The sequence below is a fragment of the Lampris incognitus genome, chromosome 11 (assembly GCF_029633865.1).
Source record: "Lampris incognitus isolate fLamInc1 chromosome 11, fLamInc1.hap2, whole genome shotgun sequence".
Taxonomy (NCBI): Eukaryota; Metazoa; Chordata; class Actinopteri; order Lampriformes; family Lampridae; genus Lampris; species Lampris incognitus.
In genome coordinates, this window is record NC_079221.1 from 20,119,023 (window position 1) to 20,138,979 (window position 19,957).

Below are 19,957 nucleotides of genomic sequence, written 5' to 3' on the forward strand. Positions count from 1 at the left end.
TTGTGAGTAGGTTACAGCATTCTCACATATTGCAAATGTCATTGAAGAAAATAATTATCAGGAATATACATGGTGTGTCTGTGTGTGTGTGTGTGTGTGTTTGTGTGTGCAATCGTGAGTGTGTACTCATAAGTGTACAATATTAAGCTAGAATCATGAAACCGTTGACTAGAAAGTGAAATCCATCGGTGTTCACATCTGCACTGAGATGAGGAAAAAGAGACATCCGTACACAGTACACTGCGGTCCAATGCTTTGAGTCGCCCCCGCTGCGCTTCACAAATACAGCGTTGGCATAGCATTGCTATAAGTGGTGTGGGCAAATTAAAGCAAGGGGCAGCAAAATGCTGTTTGTGGACATTTCTTTTTCTTCATCTAAAACTTTTCTTAGCTCTGTGACAGTTCTGCCAAGACTCCCTGGGATGTGCAGACATAGTTTTCCTTTTCACGCACACCCAGCCAACCTAAGTCTTTTAACATCCGCGTTGATGTCATTTTTCACTGTCAGTAGACTGGGAGATGGGAGGTGTTTAGATGCGTTGGTGTGGACACACTCGTCTCCGGAGCAGGTCAAGCTGTGCAGCCAGCTATGTGTAATTCTACTTGAACCCTGACGTCTATTGTTTACCACGTGAATAATAAAAAACATATTAAGTGAAGCAAGATGAAGAAATGCATATAGAAAGGTAGCAGATACACATATTTGCCAACATCTATCAATTTAAAATGCCTTCAGTAGATATTCCCTGTACTTGCGGCATAGTACGCTGAGGACCGTGAGTGTGAGTGCCCTGCAGGGCCGGTGTGTAATGAGTGGGGGTGTCATTTACTTTGGTTCAAGTAGAAACATTCAGCACCATTTTGAATGCAATACATAACGTGGGCAACCATTGTGAGAACAACAACTCATGTTTAAACTCAAAGTTACTTGGTTACTCTACTTGTATCATTTAATTAGACAGGCCGCAAGAATGTAAGCTGTCGTTGGTTCAAGACACCAGCTGATTTCACTGTTTAGGCCCTCAATCTCGCTGGCAGATGATTAGAGTCTACTGTCACAACATAGCAACAAATAGACCATGACACGTAACAAATACACAGTGTCCTTATGCATGTTCAATAATCCAGGTAAGAAAATCCCAGAAAGTTGAATCAGTTCATATGGACACAACGTTTATTGAGAGAAATGTTTCATCAGTCATCTAAGTGACCTCTTCAGTCTAAACTGACTGCAGGTATCCCCACCCTTATAAACAATACAGTGGCATAATGACCGAAACCAACAATCAGTATCGCATGCAAATTGCTGCAACTTTTCAATGGCAATGTGAACCATTCACAGAGAATTTGGGAATGGTTGCAATCACAGCATTGTAAGATGGTGCAAATTCTAGATGGGTGTAGACTGCAGAGTCCTGGCCTGACGCGTTCGCTCTTCTGTGTTGTGCCATCCTCTTGGCCAGCGTCTGTTCTGTTTCCCCGATGTACAAGTCACGGCAATCCTCCTGGCACTTAACAGCGTACACTATATTGCTCTGTTTGAGCCGGGGGACCCGATCCTTGGGGGCAGACCAATTTTTGATGCAGTCTACACCCATCTACAGGCCAGTGGCCACTCTTTCAAGGATGAGGATTTGTGCACATCCTTGACTGGGCGGAACACTAGTTTGAATGGGGAGTCAAAGAGGCCATCTATGTGACGAGGGAACGACCATCCCCCATCCCTAAACCGAGGGGGGCGGGGGGGCTAAGAGTACATTTGTCACCATCTTACGAAGCTGTGATTGCAACTCTTACTCAATCCTCTGTGAATAGTACACATGGCCATCGAAAAGTCACGGCAATTAAAATATGAAACCGATTTTGTTTTCAGTTGTTATTTCACTGTATTGTTTATAAGGGTGGGGATAACTGCAGTCAGTTTAGACTGAAGAGGTCATGTAGGTGAGTGATGAAACATTTCTCTCTCAATAAATGTTGTGTCCAGATGAACTGACTCAACGTTCTGTGAAATACACAGTATATTGTCATTTTTTTCCATGTTGCAGGAAAAAGTCCACATACAGTAAGATAGTTAGATAGATATTTCCCAAAGCAGAGACGTCTTCCCTAGAGCAATTTATCTACTATGCTATTAAGGCAAAACATGCAAATATTCAAAAACTGCTTTATTACAGCTGTTTCAATCAACCTTCCACAAATCAAATTTACTTTTACACAGGCAATCTAGTAAAGGAATATTTTTTTTCCATCTGACATTCCCTATTATCAAGGAAACTAACTTTCTTGCATATCATCAGAAAAAGAAAAGATAAAAAATAAATTAGATATTAACAGTGTGTGTGTGTGTATAATATATATATATACTCACACACTTTATATATATACTATACACACACATGCACGCACACACACACACACACACACACACACACACACACACACACACACACACACACACACACACACACACACACACACACACACACACACACACATATATACACTACCGTTCAAAAGTTTGGGATCACCCAAACAATTTTGTGTTTTCCATGAAAAGTCACACTTATTCACCACCATATGTTGTGAAATGAATAGAAAATAGAGTCAAGACATTGACAAGGTTAGAAATAATGATTTGTATTTGAAATAAGATTTTTTTTACATCAAACTTTGCTTTCGTCAAAGAATCCTCCATTTGCAGCAATTACAGCATTGCAGACCTTTGGCATTCTAGCTGTTAATTTGTTGAGGTAATCTGGAGAAATTGCACCCCACGCTTCCAGAAGCAGCTCCCACAAGTTGGATTGGTTGGATGGGCACTTCTTTGAGCAGATTGAGTTTCTGGAGCATCACATTTGTGGGGTCAATTAAACGCTCAAAATGGCCAGAAAAAGAGAACTTTCATCTGAAACTCGACAGTCTATTCTTGTTCTTAGAAATGAAGGCTATTCCATGCGAGAAATTGCTAAGAAATTGAAGATTTCCTACACCGGTGTGTACTACTCCCTTCAGAGGACAGCACAAACAGGCTCTAACCAGAGTAGAAAAAGAAGTGGGAGGCCGCGTTGCACAACTGAGCAAGAAGATAAGTACATTAGAGTCTCTAGTTTGAGAAACAGACGCCTCACAGGTCCCCAACTGGCATCTTCATTAAATAGTACCTGTTAGAGCCTGTTTGTGCTGTCCTCTGAAGGGAGTAGTACACACCGGTGTAGGAAATCTTCAATTTCTTAGCAATTTCTCGCATGGAATAGCCTTCATTTCTAAGAACAAGAATAGACTGTCGAGTTTCAGATGAAAGTTCTCTTTTTCTGGCCATTTTGAGCGTTTAATTGACCCCACAAATGTGATGCTCCAGAAACTCAATCTGCTCAAAGAAGTGCCCATCCAACCAATCCAACTTGTGGGAGCTGCTTCTGGAAGCGTGGGGTGCAATTTCTCCAGATTACCTCAACAAATTAACAGCTAGAATGCCAAAGGTCTGCAATGCTGTAATTGCTGCAAATGGAGGATTCTTTGACGAAAGCAAAGTTTGATGTAAAAAAAATCTTATTTCAAATACAAATCATTATTTCTAACCTTGTCAATGTCTTGACTCTATTTTCTATTCATTTCACAACATATGGTGGTGAATAAGTGTGACTTTTCATGGAAAACACGAAATTGTTTGGGTGATCCCAAACTTTTGAACGGTAGTGTATACATATGAAGCATAAAAGCACAAAGCAAAGTATAAAACTACAAAGTGTTTTTCAAGGCTTTGTCACAACATGATTGAAATCCAGCCCAATTTCTGAACATCTGCTATGGTAGATTGCATTTCGTCTAATCTGGGAGTTTTTGGGCGTCTAGCAAAATCTGAAGAGCGCCCTTAGACTAGTAAATTGAACATCAAAGGAAGAGCGCATGAAGAGGAATAAGGAAATAATGAAATAAAGTGATTGGAAGCAGCTTAAGGACACCACAGAAAAGGACACAAGTCTTCTTTATCCTGAGTTATTTGACAAAACACCTGGGTTACCTCAAATACATGCATTAGCTAATATACTGTAGTAGAAATACTGCTACATCGATTATACCTGGCTCAACCACAAGGTAATACACGGCTCACTACAATGTAGTACATGACCCGGTGTACTAAAATACTGCTGTATATGTTGTAATATATGGATCTTGAATTAAAGTCTCATTTTAGAGAACAGGATAAACACACTACAGCCTTAAAAGTAAGTTAATCAATGAAGAATATATAATACAACATATTATGTAAAATATTATGAACAATTCACAAGTCACCATCTGTTTTGACTTTAATTGCATTTTCGTAAGAGATACTGTATGCAAATTGTCTTCATTCATGCTCAATACTCCATGTATGCAAATGACTAATCTATATTTGTACCATGAAAGAAGAGACTGGGGGTACATCAAATTAACACCAAATCAACCTTCTTAACAAAGGAACTCCTAAAAGAGACCCTACCACTTCTGAATTTGGGTAGAAAAAAAACAACAAAAGTTATCAGTAATATGTAATTATCCTGTCAGACTGACACACGTGTTGCATAAGAAATAAGATTAAACACGAGGAGTGGCATAACATATATAGAGAAGCCTTGAAGTTATACAAGCTTTTTTTTTATACAAAACCACTCCCGTATCCCCCCTCAATGTAAGGAAGTGTTTTCTTGTGATGGAGGCCCTCAGAAGGGCAGGAGAAAAGTCAAATGGAACAAGCTGCAGGGTGGGGACGGGGATAATCCACAGTCTGCCAAAACAGAATAGCTTTGCTATTGAGAAGGACAGTTTGCTGCTCACTTAAGGGACCAAAGTGTTGCCATCAAGACCACTGCAGACTGGCATGAACAAAGACAACGTTGTCTGCAGTTTAACAAAGACGGATAAAACAGTTTCTACAAAGTAAACCATTCTGAAAAATCTGAAGTGGCAATTTAAGAGTATTGAACCGATGTAGCAACGTTGCTGCAGATGCTGCCACTTTTCACTTGCCGGGTAAATAAAACAAAAAAAACAAAACAAACAAAAACAACAACAAACAAACAAACAAACAAATGATTAGAAATTAGCTGTTGTGTGAGGCAGGCTGGTAAAATCAGCCAATGAATGTGGTCATAATTGATCATGTTGCTAACTGGTAGTAACATTGAAAGCTATATATAACTTCCTTAGAAAATAATGACACATTTCTGAGATGCACACTTGCCTGGGATGAGATACAACAAACCTGGCCATAATCTCAACATTTCATTCCACATTCACAAATGTGAATAGCTGATATTGGAGGTGCTAAATTTAGTTCACTCATTTTTTTCTGGTGGTAAAATCTTCAGTGTGCAGTGCTAGATGCTTAGCCTACATTAATGGATGCATTAAAATTGTATGACCTGTGTGAGTCTTTAGCAACAGCTTTGAAATTACCGTCGCTCCTGTTTGCGATCAAACCTTGTGAGTTTTTAATACCACACTTTATCCAAACCTTTCCACCGCCGCCGCTTTTCATGCCCATTCTTTGCATTTTTCCAAAGAGCATAGCAGACAAAGGAATGCATAAACAGAGGGACGTGAATTCTCTTCACAGCTAAAAAGCAGAAGCACTCTCAGTTTCAAATACTTTCCTGTCAACCACTTGGGAATGCCCTTGCAGCAGGAAGTCAATAAGTGTGAGTGTACATTGCCGGGGTATTGTGGTTCAATATAACGCTTGGCACCTGACACCTGACTGTGATGTCACTCATTTTGATTGGCGGTTGCTGTGTTTGGCCTTTTTCGATGGCTCTCCATCTGCTGATTCATCAGCAGCCCCTTGGGATAACTCTACCCCCCCCCCCAAACACACAGGTCACACAGAGACACAAAGACAGTCATAGCACCAAGCTGCAAACTTCCTCAGTTCCCCATCGATGTTTGCCAGCTGTGGTGGAACACCGGGTCAGGTATGCTCGGCTCCACTCAGGAACTCTGCGTTTCTCTGTTTGTATGTGTGTGCATGTGTGCATGCATGTGAGTGTGTGTGTTTCCACACATATGGCGGGTGTGTTGGATGTTAGAATGCATTTAAACTACTCCGAGATGATGATATACAGCAAACTATATCTGGCTCATAGTGTGATCAACTTGATGATAGCATCTAAGGCTTGCTAACAGCCAGGAAATCTATGATGCTACATAAACATGATCAAGTCTGTTAATCAAGAGTGAACACATATAGTGTCTATATTGTCACTAAACACCAGAAAAAAATGCTTTCTTTGGCATTAAAGAAGTCAAAGTATATTGACTCTTTGTGAAGGTTGGACTCGAAATCAACAGCCTGTTTATAGCCTACAACGTCCGCCACCTTTGAGCTGAAATTATGATCTACCGAAGTCATAAAGCACCAACATGTTAAGTCCGACTTTGTTTCTATAACAGTAAACAGTCAAATACTTTAAATAAATGGGGGGAAAAACATGTTACTCAACCTCTAAGAAACACTATGAAACTCGACAGAAAAACATGCCTCGAGTTTCGCAACTCATCTTCAGTGACTCAAACACTTGGTATTTAGCATGGGAAACAAACGTTCTGGAAATGACTGACCTACTTTGACCCTGTGAAGTCCTCTCTCAAGCCCAAAGACCAATCCAGGGGCGAAGTGGCACACAAATGCATAAGCGTAGCGAAAAAGCAGAATACAATCTCAAAAAAATAAAAATAAATCATGTCCCATTTTTCAAAGCCTCTGTACTAGTCACTAATCTGACCCATATGCACTAAAAAGGCAGCCAGCTTTTGACATGCGATAGAAACATGCACTGCACTCCCAACATAATTCCACAGAAAAAGAAAAGCAACAAAGATCCTTTGTTTTCTACGCTTTGCTTTTGCGGCTCTGGAACTGAGCTTGCAAAGCGCAGCACGTTAGACATCATAACAACAATCTGTTTATGAATTTAGCTCTGGAATTCTGCAGCTCCACTGGCCACAACATCAACGCTACAACTCAAGCTTGCTCTCCCAAAGCCTGCCTCTCCCTGAATCACAGTCCCACGAATCAAATGCAGCAAGCAGCCTTACCAACGGCTGACAAAGACGATCCAGGAAAAAAAAAAAGAAAAGACTTCCTTTTTACAGGGCAAAGCAAAAAAAAAATAATTTTGTACCAACAGAAAAGTGCAAAACAACCGAGCGCTAAAATAAAAGTGTGTTACTTGCCTTAAAACAGGGGTGGAATAGTGGGAAGGAAGTTCCAGCAGAGTCTAATAGTTTTCAGCTGTGGGCCAGATGGTGATACTCTCAGGACTGCAGTAAGGAGAGATGATGAGGTTTGCATACTCAACAAGGAGCTTTCGCTCAGACATATGATACCTGACGTTCAAAGCAAATTCCTCCACCCACAGTTTATTCAAAAGTTGTTGTTTTTCTTTTTCGTGGCCAGATTTCTACACGAAAAAAAAAAGAAAAGAAAAAAAGACCACTTTCAACAAGGATGGTTCTGTACAGATGCACAGCGGTATACCAGAGATGACCTATAAAAATCAAATGTACTGGGGGTGCATAATTTGGATGACTTTGCAGCTATGATATAAATCACTGAATGTGGCATCAGGCAACAACAACAACCTCGGGTCAACTTCTTGGAACATTGATATCGCTCAGCAGCAGTGTGAACACACACACACACACACACACACACACACACACACACACACAAACAAATATACATATATACATATAAATAACTCATATTTTCACCACAAAGCCCAAAATGCTTTCAAAGTAATAACACTGTTAGAAAGTCCCCTGCTACTCCATAAGTATCTGCAGTTCAACAAGGCGTACACTCTGGAAGCTTGAACTGCGTTATACTTCACTGAAATCCGACACTTTTCCACAGCTTGGAGATGAACTGCCTTGGATAGTTCAACAAGTAAGAAGCACAAGTCAACGGAAATAGAGAAAGCACAATGTCAGAGCTGGCAAACAGCAGAAAGTGACGGGCAATTTCTCCGCTCACTGGTGGCAGTGCTAAGAAGATGGTGTCTTGGTTATATCTCTCCTTATCTGGATCATGAAAAGCCTGCGGCTGCGGGATCTGCTCCTCGAGGGAGCCTTCTGCCCCTCCCTGCATGTTTCGCAGCCTTTTCTTTGCTCTCAAGACAAGGGAAATACTTAAGGAGTAAGGTTTGGCCATTTTTTTAGAGCTTGAAAAACAACACCCAAAACAGAAAATGGTCTGACACCAATTTTGGTGGAAATAACAAAAGATCACACATTGTTTGCGGAAAAACATGAACGCAAATATACATTTGGACATAAGGCACTTTTGCCAAAGACAATTTTAACATTTAAAATTAAGTGGTCTAAAAGCCCTATTCAAAAGTTGAATAGGAAAGTGTATACGGGTGGTTTTGACACAGACAATAAAAAGATATACGTACATATATCCCTTCAATTAAAATGTGACTGTCGTAATTCATCCAGCCATAATTCTTAATTGTCATAATTGTCCAGGGTGTCTCCCCGCCTGCCGCCCAATGACTGCTGGGATAGGCTCCAGCATCCCCGCAACTCCGAGAGGAGGATAAGCGGTTTGGGTAATGGATGGATGGATAATTCATCCAGCATAACTGTAAATGTCTAAATAATAAATAACAAGGCCCTTTTTTAAATATTCTTTAACCTTGGACTTTTAGTAAATTGGCTGATTGGTTTGTACATCAAATTGCATCATGTAGTACAATTTTACGTGTCTAAGATGTATCTCACAAATTTTGGGGAATTTAGGTAAATCAAAGGAAGAGAGGGAATAAATGATGAGGCAAAAAAGAGAAAAATGCTGAGTAAAATGCTGAGAAAGATAAAAAAAATGAAATCGGCTACAGGTGCAAAAACAAAGACATCTGGCGATTTATAAAGATCCATTTGATATCACGGAAATCATGCCCTTGTCTTTTTTAGCTTTAGATTTCCGGTTGGAGGTTTATCTCGCGCAGGGTGGCAGCATGTTTTTGCTGGCTGGCAGATCTCCTGCCTCAGTGTCTGAGAACAGCCAAAGCAGGGAGGGGACTTCGTTCTCCCAAACTCGACTTTTCTGAGTGCACTTTATTTTCATTGGGTTTTGTTCAGCTTTGCCCTGTATCATTTCATGTTTGGGTCTTGTATTGACAGCTGTTGTAAGGTAAGGAAGTGGCTTGCCCCAACATTTTCCAGAGCTGAAGGTGGGGACCTTCATGGTACTTGATGAAGAACAACATGAAGGAAGGAATTTGGAGATATTTAACACTCCCCGTTAATACAGGCGAATGTGGAGGAGACAAAATAGTCTGTGGGCGAGTGTTCAAGTCTAATTAGTCAATTTAGTAAACTTAGCAAATCTAGTATAAGTGGCAAAAGTCTCTCAAATTCCAGTCATTCCTTAAATGTAAAGGAAGGAGTTTTAAGAGACCCACTGCACTGGATGAGGGCTGACCGAACTTCTGTAGCCTATTTTAGTTCCCAACCTATAGTTTGTGAAACCCAGATTGGGGACTTAAGGACCAAAGAAGCCAAATTAAACACCACTTTCTCACAGAGAGCATAGATATCAGTGTACACACACATTTGCTCACATGCATGAGCACATTAAAGGGCACCTTTCATACGCAACAAGCTGTTGGTAGATGTTCAACAGCCATCCGTGTCGATAAACATTCATTTTACAAATCAACACATCCCACAAAAACCCGTCTGCCCCCAAACTGTTAACAGCAAAACTCAATAGGTCATGCACTGGCCTTTCCTGCCGACTCTACAACCCCGTCAAGCTAATTAGAATGGACAAGACTGCAATATCACCAGGTAAAAGGTGAAAACACAAAAGGTGTCCACAGGGTATGCTCACCAAATAATTGGAGAGCTACATACTTGCTCCAGACAGCTCAAAAGGCCAGACTGTGCCCGATGTTAACACAGAGTAAGTTGGGGGGGAAAAAAAACACATAAAGGAGAGAAAAGAAAGAAAGAGAAAAATAATAGTGGTTTTCAATGACATGTGCTGGGAGAAAATTGATAAATAGTTCACAGAGAGGTGAAATTTAGAAACGAAAAGTCATATAAGAAACTAAACTGTGGTCATGCACGATAAAGACTTACTATGGACATAGCCGAAAGAAAGAAAAAAAATCAGAACTGAGACTACAGGATTTCCCAAGCTGGGTGGTACAAGGTAGTCCAATAAAATAACCTCAAAATAAGAAAATAGATGTTCAGATGCTTATATTCGCTCAATGCATTCGCTCAATGTTATAGGTACAGTGAAAACTACTAATTATTTGCTGCCATCATGGTTTAACACGACCATTAGGGCTGTGTAACAATCTGGCGATACAATAGGTATCACGATACAGGGTTATGATTCAATATATTGTGATATATTGCGATACGCTAAGCAAGGAGATATATTGCGATTTCATAAGCTTGTGTTCTTTGTGTTTATGCTAATTCCTGTCTCAGTTTACATTGTTACGTTGTAGTGGAAGAGTCAAATGGCTAAAGATAGATTATGACACTGCTATTTAGCGGCCGGGGGTTTGAATACAACACAAAATGAATCATGGTCAGGAATCTTTGAAAATTAACTATTAATTAAAAATCAATATGGTGTTTTTGAGAACTGATACAGTATCACAAAACATAATATCACGAACTCAGGTTTATTGATATTTTCTTACACCCCTAACAACCATGGGAAGTTTTTCAGCAGAGGGCAGCACCCTCTAACTAAGCACCCTTTATATGTAGATATTTCCTTTGGGAAGAAAACGAACATGTTTTTACAGCCACAGAAAACCGCAATGTTGTGCTTTTCAAGGGAAATGTGACCCCCCCCCTCAGGAGCATTAAGAACTCTGATTTTTTCTTTTTTTATCCTTCAAATTCCTTGCAATCTCCTGAGTCAACAAAGACAGAATAGGAACTTGCAAGTATACATAATGCTTCAGTGCCTCAGCATTTTGTGCATGTTGACCAAGTATGTGCTAGTGAGGTTACGATAGCATATGTCAAGTTCATAAAGCCACCGAAAGTCATAATTAGCTTTGAGACTATTATTCTACATAAATTGGAGTTTTAAAATATGTATAACAAATTATATAACATATTTAGCCTAGGCATGCTCTGATCAGGGTCTTTTGGGCCGATCAACGATCACCAGAATCAGAATTGGCCGATACCGATCACCGATCGCTGATCACAGGGTGGATGAGGATCTTCCATTTAAAGTCCTCTATTTATGGCACAGCATTATTTATTTATTTTTTTACTATTTATAACAATAAAAGTATCTATTCTTAATAGCACTGCAGGAATACTGTAATTAAGAGCTGAGAAAGTATCATACATTGACAACTGTTTATTTATTTTATATTCCATTCTCTTATTAGGTCATGCAGATTATGAAGAAACCAAATCCAATAAAATAGCCTACACTTGGCTAAAGAGCAGTTTAGCAAATATTTTAGCCTTCCTATAGAATAAAAGCTAAATGTGTTCAACATTATGCACTATGTTTCAAAGCATAAGAAAGCATAAGAAACCATCATAGCCTATATAAGGCAATAAAAATCAATTATGGGATTAAAATATCATCGTTGTGTTCCACCACGACAGATTTCTGCTTCACGCACACTGCATATAGTGATTTTATTGTCTTTTTCAGACACCTTGTAGAACTGCCAGACCATTGAAGCCATTTTAGCGAGCTTCTTCAGAATCAGAATACTTTATTCATCCCTGAGGGGAAATTGGGTATTTTGCCATGCACAGAGAAATGTCTCATATATTTTGCATCATCTGATCGGCCTTCCTAGAGAGCTCCGATCAAACTTTTTAGAATAAATATTGGCTGATAGTGATCGGCAGCCGATCGATTGGAGCATCCTTAATTTGGACCTGTGAGTTATAGTGAAATATGAAAGTTGAGAAAAAAAAGAGTAACGCTACTCTTATCCTTTAAAATTGTAAAACTTTGACATGTCTGACATCCCTATCTGACTTATCAATTTGTAATAGGGCTGTATAACAGTACAGATCAATATAGTAATAACAATACAGACAAAACAAACAGCAAACCTGGTGAAACTCTTTGGACATTCTGCTTTATATCTCCTGCACACATAATAATTTGCATAGGTCCAAAAAAACAGACCAAAAACCCTCCCCCCAACAAAACGTACTTTTCAAATTTATTTTAAAATCTCTTAGCACAAAATGTGCTCACCGGGGATGGCGTGACACTATTTTGAGCAGCTGTGTTTGTGCAGGTTTTAAGTCTATTTGTGTGTTGTGATCCTCCTCACTTAAGTAATTTAACGCAGTTTGTCAGTCAAGGTTGTGTTTGTGATTATACTTACGAACATGTTTTCTAACCTCAATAATCCCTCACTCGAGAGACAAATTTCAAGACCAACAGTCTTAAAGAAATAGAGTCCACATGCAATAATAATATGTAACATAACCTCAGCCATGTATATCTATCTTTTCATCTATCTATTCATTATAATTTGTTGTCTTGGTGATTTTTTTTTTGACAACATCATTCAGCTGGATGAGAGACATGATATAACCCAAAAGGTTAGGATAATTAAAAATCATGTTGGGTTGGAATTTTTAAAATCATTGCAGAATAAATGATTCATGATAAATGCCTCATTAAGCAATCACTGCAACTTTAATCTGAGTAAAACAGTTAAAAATTAGGACCAGGAAATACATCACAGAAAGTTGAATCAGTTCATTTTCTTACCTGGATTATTGAGCATGCATCAAGACGCCAGGGAAGATACTTTCCAATTATACAGAATAGCTATGACGAACTACACACAGTAAAAGGGATATTTCACAAAAACCTAGCAGGAAATTTGAATGAACACATTGTTCATTTACACTTCTGTTCTGCACAGTTGTCGTTTTCCTTTCTGCCTGTTGACTTCATCTTTTAATGAGGTAAAGAATTATAAACTGCTCGGAAATTGTTCATGTTCACCATTTGTGATGGAATATGCGGATGGGCACCTACTAAGGGAAAGCTCAGGGAGCAGTAAACACAATGTTGAGAAAGTCTGACAGTAAATTAGCAGTTGCTGAGGAATGAACCTCCGCCTGGAAACAGACTCACGAGGAAGACTTTTCACCCCTCATCAGTATGATATATTTGACGGGCCCTTGTGTCCCCCCCCCCCCAAAAAAAACCCCCAACAAAACAAAACCTCAAATTATGCCTGTGGGGCAATTTCCAGTAAACAAAGTCCTAATTTAAGGTATGTGAATGTTCACAGTAGATATTTGGTGCATCACAATAGATACCTAAACATGGACGGCTGGCAATGTCACACTTTTTGCCACTGAGGATTTTGAAAGAAGCTCAGTGACAGACACTGGTGATGGATGGTTGTCTTCAGGATATAAAAAGCAAGTGTCAAGATTTCAAAATTTCGAATACAGCAAGAGCATGGTGTATCCTCCCCACAATACCTCATTTATTTTCCAGGGACATCATGTGTGCCACACACTCCAACTATTCATCGAGACAAAAGCGCTTTGGCTCATCAGATAAGGACGGTTCAGGGGCGAGAACAACATCTTCTCAGTGGCACATGAGCATTCCTCACCCTGTCTGTTCTGACTCTGACAGAGTTGGTGCCTTTGGGGATGTATGTGTCAATCTGTAATAGAACTTCAAGGATTTTCATGCTGCAAGTTACAAATCCTGCTGGTTATTATCGCTGTGCACAGCTCATCTGGGTCTCTTTGTATTAAGCTGGTATGTCTGAGTTAAACTTGCTATGTATGGGACACATTGCACAAAAATAAATAGCTCCATATTTTCCTGTTCCTCATAGATAAAGACCCTTTAGAATAATAATAATAATAATAATAATAATAATAATAATAATGATAATAAAAGAAGAATAAATGGTACTGTTAAGAACAAAATGTAATTATTGGACAGTTATACCATCAAAGTTGTGAGTCTGTCAGTATCTGGAAAAAAAAAGTTTCAAATCAGAAATAACCTACAAAGGTACATCCATGCAACAGGGATGAAAAGCAGAGTAACATGGTGCCCTGACCCATTTAGGTCTGTGTTTCTATATAAGACACAAGGGGATTCAGGCATTCCACTATAAATCTCACAGAAGGTGGAGCGTATCAAATATCTCTGTGAAGAATCCCACATTTTGTGTAATGACTCCACCAACATGATGCAACGACGTGCCTATCGGCTTCCAATAAAAAATGGCAATTAAAAAATTAACCTTCTCGCAATGCTTAGCTTGCTGCCACTGCGACCCGACCCCGGAGAAGCGGCTGATGATGAGATGAGATGAAATGAACCTTCTCGCAATGGTATAAATAAATGAATGAATTGAATGGATCGCCAGCTTTCTCAAACACAAAGTCTGTAGGCCTTTCTACCATGAGGTGAAGCTAGAAATCAGGGGAGTTAAGACTTGATGTTGGATGATGTTGAGAAATAGATCGCCCATTTTCCAAAAGGACATCATAATAATAAAATGAGAAACGAGAATAGTCAAATGCTTATACAGTCAAGTTCTCATTTAGTTATCATGGATGACCTTTTTCTCCTCTGTAACCTGTGTCCAAAACAAAATTGGGTGTGCAGAGAGGAGACTTCCTGCATTCCCAATATGGAACAGAAATGCTTCACTTCACCACAAAATCTAGGTATGCCCCATTGTTATTGTAGGACAGAAAACCAACCTTATGGGAAGTACTAACAAGATTTTACAGGAATACAGGCTTTGGCTTTGTTTTAAGAAAACAAATCCACAAAATTAACTAAGCAAATTTTACTCAGCAGCAAGAGGGTTTCTCTAAATGACATCAGACAGGAGTTTCAGTTCTTTGGCTTCTAGCTTTAGCGTGTTACTTAAATGAATAAACATTAAATGAGTGGACTATGAATGTAAGAATAACAACTGTTTTCTGGATGAGTTTCACTGTAAGAGGAGCTCTGACCAAAAAGTCCAGTTATTCACTGGGTCATCTGAATTCCTGGGGAGAGGAAACAGCTGACAAAGCACAGTGTATCTGGAAGGGCACCACGGCTTCTCTGAAATGTTTGGATAAAGATTATACAGATCTGTCAAAAGTGATCATCTGGGAGCCATGATAAATGGATGCTTCTTTTGCATCTTCAGCTGCTACAAAGCAACCCCATTGTCCATACCGTTATATCAACTCCACCAAATCACTTGGGCTTCACTCTGCAAAACAGCATTTTTCACAACTTTATTTTATATATATATATATATATATATATATATATATATATATATATATATATATATATATATATGAGACAGACATAGTCAGGCATTTTGCAGGGCAACTTTAGTTACAGTCCCTGAAGCCTGTCACTCGCCACATGGTATTTTTATACTGATGTGGATAAATCCCACTCTGTCCCATGAATATTTTAAGTGCCATACTTAAGGCCCTTTGTCTGCAAATTGGAAACACAGGCTTACTGCACTTGTTCAAGCATGTGCAAAGAAGAACAGCAAAGATAAAAATGTAATAGGTCATATTCTTTGCTCAAAATGATGCAAGCCTATATACCATATGAAAAAAAAATCTAATTGGAGATAATCCAGGGATGACAGGACACGGAAGTGGGGCAGGCTAAGCTAGATGGTAGCTAACTGCTAGCCCATGCAGACCGGCAGTTCTGATAACACCAAAGGCGGTCTGGCGGTGGCCTCGCCTAGCCTTGACAGTGTTTTCAGTGTCGTCATGTGGAGTACGGGGAGGTGTGTCGAAGGTGTCTGGCTGGGAGAGCTAGCGTTGGATCGGCTGAGAGAGGCTGGACTGCTGCGTCCAGTGGGCCCAAGAACCACGGCCCCTGCCCGCAGCTGCGGCCGAAGAGGAAACACCGAGGGAGATCTGACAGGACGCGGAAGCGGGACAGGCTAAGCTAACTGTTAGCTCATGCAGACCAGCAGTTCAGACAGTCATCCTGGCTGGCATTCGCTCTCTTGGACAGTGTTTTTTTGTTGTTGTTTGCTTTGGATATATGTGTTAGTTTGGATATACACTACCGTTCAAAAGTTTGGGATCACCCAAACAATTTCGTGTTTTCCATGAAAAGTCACACTTATTCACCACCATATGTTGTGAAATGAATAGAAAATAGAGTCAAGACATTGACAAGGTTAGAAATAATGATTTGTATTTGAAATAAGATTTTTTTTACATCAAACTTTGCTTTCGTCAAAGAATCCTCCATTTGCAGCAATTACAGCATTGCAGACCTTTGGCATTCTAGCTGTTAATTTGTTGAGGTAATCTGGAGAAATTGCACCCCACGCTTCCAGAAGCAGCTCCCACAAGTTGGATTGGTTGGATGGGCACTTCTTTGAGCAGATTGAGTTTCTGGAGCATCACATTTGTGGGGTCAATTAAACGCTCAAAATGGCCAGAAAAAGAGAACTTTCATCTGAAACTCGACAGTCTATTCTTGTTCTTAGAAATGAAGGCTATTCCATGCGAGAAATTGCTAAGAAATTGAAGATTTCCTACACCGGTGTGTACTACTCCCTTCAGAGGACAGCACAAACAGGCTCTAACAGGTACTATTTAATGAAGATGCCAGTTGGGGACCTGTGAGGCGTCTGTTTCTCAAACTAGAGACTCTAATGTACTTATCTTCTTGCTCAGTTGTGCAACGCGGCCTCCCACTTCTTTTTCTACTCTGGTTAGAGCCTGTTTGTGCTGTCCTCTGAAGGGAGTAGTACACACCGGTGTAGGAAATCTTCAATTTCTTAGCAATTTCTCGCATGGAATAGCCTTCATTTCTAAGAACAAGAATAGACTGTCGAGTTTCAGATGAAAGTTCTCTTTTTCTGGCCATTTTGAGCGTTTAATTGACCCCACAAATGTGATGCTCCAGAAACTCAATCTGCTCAAAGAAGTGCCCATCCAACCAATCCAACTTGTGGGAGCTGCTTCTGGAAGCGTGGGGTGCAATTTCTCCAGATTACCTCAACAAATTAACAGCTAGAATGCCAAAGGTCTGCAATGCTGTAATTGCTGCAAATGGAGGATTCTTTGACGAAAGCAAAGTTTGATGTAAAAAAAATCTTATTTCAAATACAAATCATTATTTCTAACCTTGTCAATGTCTTGACTCTATTTTCTATTCATTTCACAACATATGGTGGTGAATAAGTGTGACTTTTCATGGAAAACACAAAATTGTTTGGGTGATCCCAAACTTTTGAACGGTAGTGTATGTGTTCTTGTAGTTATTCTAGTTTTTGGATGTGTGTTTTTGTCTTTGTGTTGCACTGCTGTGAGTTGGGGGACACAATATTTTGTTTCATTTCATGTACGCAAGTACACGAAATTAAATGGCAAATAAAGTGCTCCTGATTCCTGATTGTCACAATTATTAGTTACCTTTGTTGCAAAGCTAACTACAAAATTCTGTAGATCAGCATACTCTTGGAAGAACTTTGATTATTGTTTTTTTGCAAAAGAAACAAATAAATAGTACAGTCACCCATTTTTCAATGGATATGGTGTTATATTACATGAAAAAAAAAAACATTTTCCCTGAACTGGTTGTCAGAATGCAGAGCAGAGCTCAAAGTTGTGTTTATAAAAATCATTTTACGTTTCATTTTGAAGTCTTGAATAGGCTCAATCAACAAGATAATATATAGCACATACATAAATAAAGCTGTACTCATACTTCCAAGATAAAAGGACAAGCAAAGGATGGAAGGTTGTCATACAGAGATTAATTTCTGGTGTTAAACACCGGGTCTTGTCTTGAAATTTGATCAAATGTGATTATATTTAAGTCTGAATTCAAACATTGTTCATCTTGCTCCAGCATTCACATGTGTAACAAGGAATTTGTTGATGAGGCTTGTCAGAATTCAAAGTGAGACCTAAATTGTGTTCAGAGGGTTATTCTATTTTTTCCCATCAAAGAATCAATGGTAATTTAAATGAGCAGCTCAGCAGCCAGCACTTCAAGCAAATTCCAATATGGTGTTGTTACATTTGCATTGTTTGGTGGAGATTTAATTGCATTGTTTATTTCGCCTCCATATGCATTATTTCTTTAGGTCTTCCAATTAAGCTGCTCTCTCTCTCTCTCTCTCTCTCTCGGATAAAACTAGTGTGGTCTGAAGTTCTGCAGCAGCTCACTTGGAGTCAATGTAAACTAGTATTAATTTATGGTGTTGTGAAGGCTAAATTGATATGGCAAGTGGCAACCTGACAGCAAGTAAGATCACAGCTTTGGACAGAGGTCAAAAATATGGATTTTTTTTTCTAAAGTGGATGTAGCAGAGAGGAAGATTTAACATTTAATATTTGCCTTGCAGCATACAAATATTGCTGCTTCCCGGGATCCACCCAGATAAATGAGAAATCTTAAAATAAAAAAATAAAAAAATTCCTCTGGGCTTTTATCACGGTGCCTTAGCATTTCAGATTTTGGAGCATGTCGTCATCTGTAATCCGATTACCCATTACTGATACATTATACTGCTCTAAAGCCTTACAGTCATAACAACAGAGGGCTTCATCACACATTCTATATGCGGGTAACCTCCCTGGCATGACTCTTGGGATCACTCACTATTTGTTTGAGTAAATTGGAGTGCTGTGTTGCAAGATGCTTGGGGGCTGAGACCTTTGGCTGGTTCATGCCATTACAGTCTGTCAGAGATGGGAGCATGAACTTGAAGGGCCTGACAGCTGAAGAACTGAACACAAACTAAGGAGATGTGTCAAGTTCGGCAGAGCAAAGTTTTGGGGGGTTTTTTTGTTTTTATTTTCCCCCCCTTTTCTCCCCAATTATACTACGCCAATTACCCCACTCTTCCGAGCCGTCTCAGTTGCTGCTCCACCCCCCTCTGCCGATCCAGGGAGGGGTGCAGACTACCACATGCCTCGTCCGATACATGTGGAGTCACCAGCCGCTTCTTTGCACCTGACAGTGAGGAGTTTCGCCAGGGGGACATAGAGCGTGGGAGGCTCACGCATCACGCTATTCCCCCCAGTTCCCCCTCCCCCCCCGAACAGGCGCCTTGGCCTGTTCAGGGGGGAGTACACATACCAGGAGGACACATACCAGGAGGACACATACCAGGACACATACCCCGCTCCCCACCCGCAGACACGGCCACTTGTGTCTGTAGGGATGCCCAACCAAGCCAGAGGCAACATGGGAATTCAAACCGGCGATCCCCATGTTAGTAGGCAACAGAATAGACCGCTATGCTACCCGGACAACCTTTTGTTTTGTTTTAAACTTCCTGCTTATTGTGATGACCAAAACGCCACCACTCTATTTATGTGTGAGACACAAATATTAACAATCTGTCAAAAGTAGAATTCATTATCGAAGGTCATTTTATTCTAGTCCACTTAAGCTGATTACAAAGAACATCAGGCTTGTGCATTTGATAGGAAATAAAATCAATACTGACATCATAAAAAAAATATCTAATGTTGAAGCTAAATCTAATATTTACCAATATAAATACAGTTATATTCACAAATGTCCTTTAAGAGTATGACGTGTACATAACTCAGCATAACTCAGTTTCAAATCTGTTTCCCGATATTTTCATCACAATCCTACTCCCAACAGTTATACGATGGATGTAGAACCCCTGGTTATATATCATTGTGTCCGTGTTAATTCAATCAAACCCTTCTTTAAAGGGTTCATGACTCAAGGACATGTCAGTCCAAGGAATTAAACCTTTAACACAGACAGTGGAAACAAGGCATGGCGTGCCGCACTTACTGAGTGGGTCTTTAACGTAATGGGCAGGCACAGTTTCAACACATGGTGTCCTACTACTCTTATTGATTGGGTCTTTAAAGCTCTTTATTTTATGATGAACACTTAAAAGATGAATAAGTT

General features: G+C 39.7%; 1 protein-coding gene across 6 annotated transcripts in view; it reads right to left on the bottom strand.

Moving 5' to 3' along the window:
- Positions 1–19,957, bottom strand: part of LOC130120534 (PTB domain-containing engulfment adapter protein 1) — a 112,044-nt gene that overhangs the window by 41,295 nt on the left and 50,792 nt on the right. Inside the window, exon 1 of one of the 6 annotated variants that reach the window (XM_056289106.1) lies at positions 7,219–7,299. The exons of 3 other annotated variants lie outside the window; for them this stretch is intronic. The gene's annotated coding sequence lies outside the window, so the exon portion shown is untranslated. Of the gene's footprint in view, positions 1–6,603; positions 6,651–7,080; positions 7,098–7,218; positions 7,300–19,957 lie in introns of those variants that run through there. 2 more of the 6 variants (XM_056289109.1, XM_056289108.1) reach the window with 2 other exon arrangements.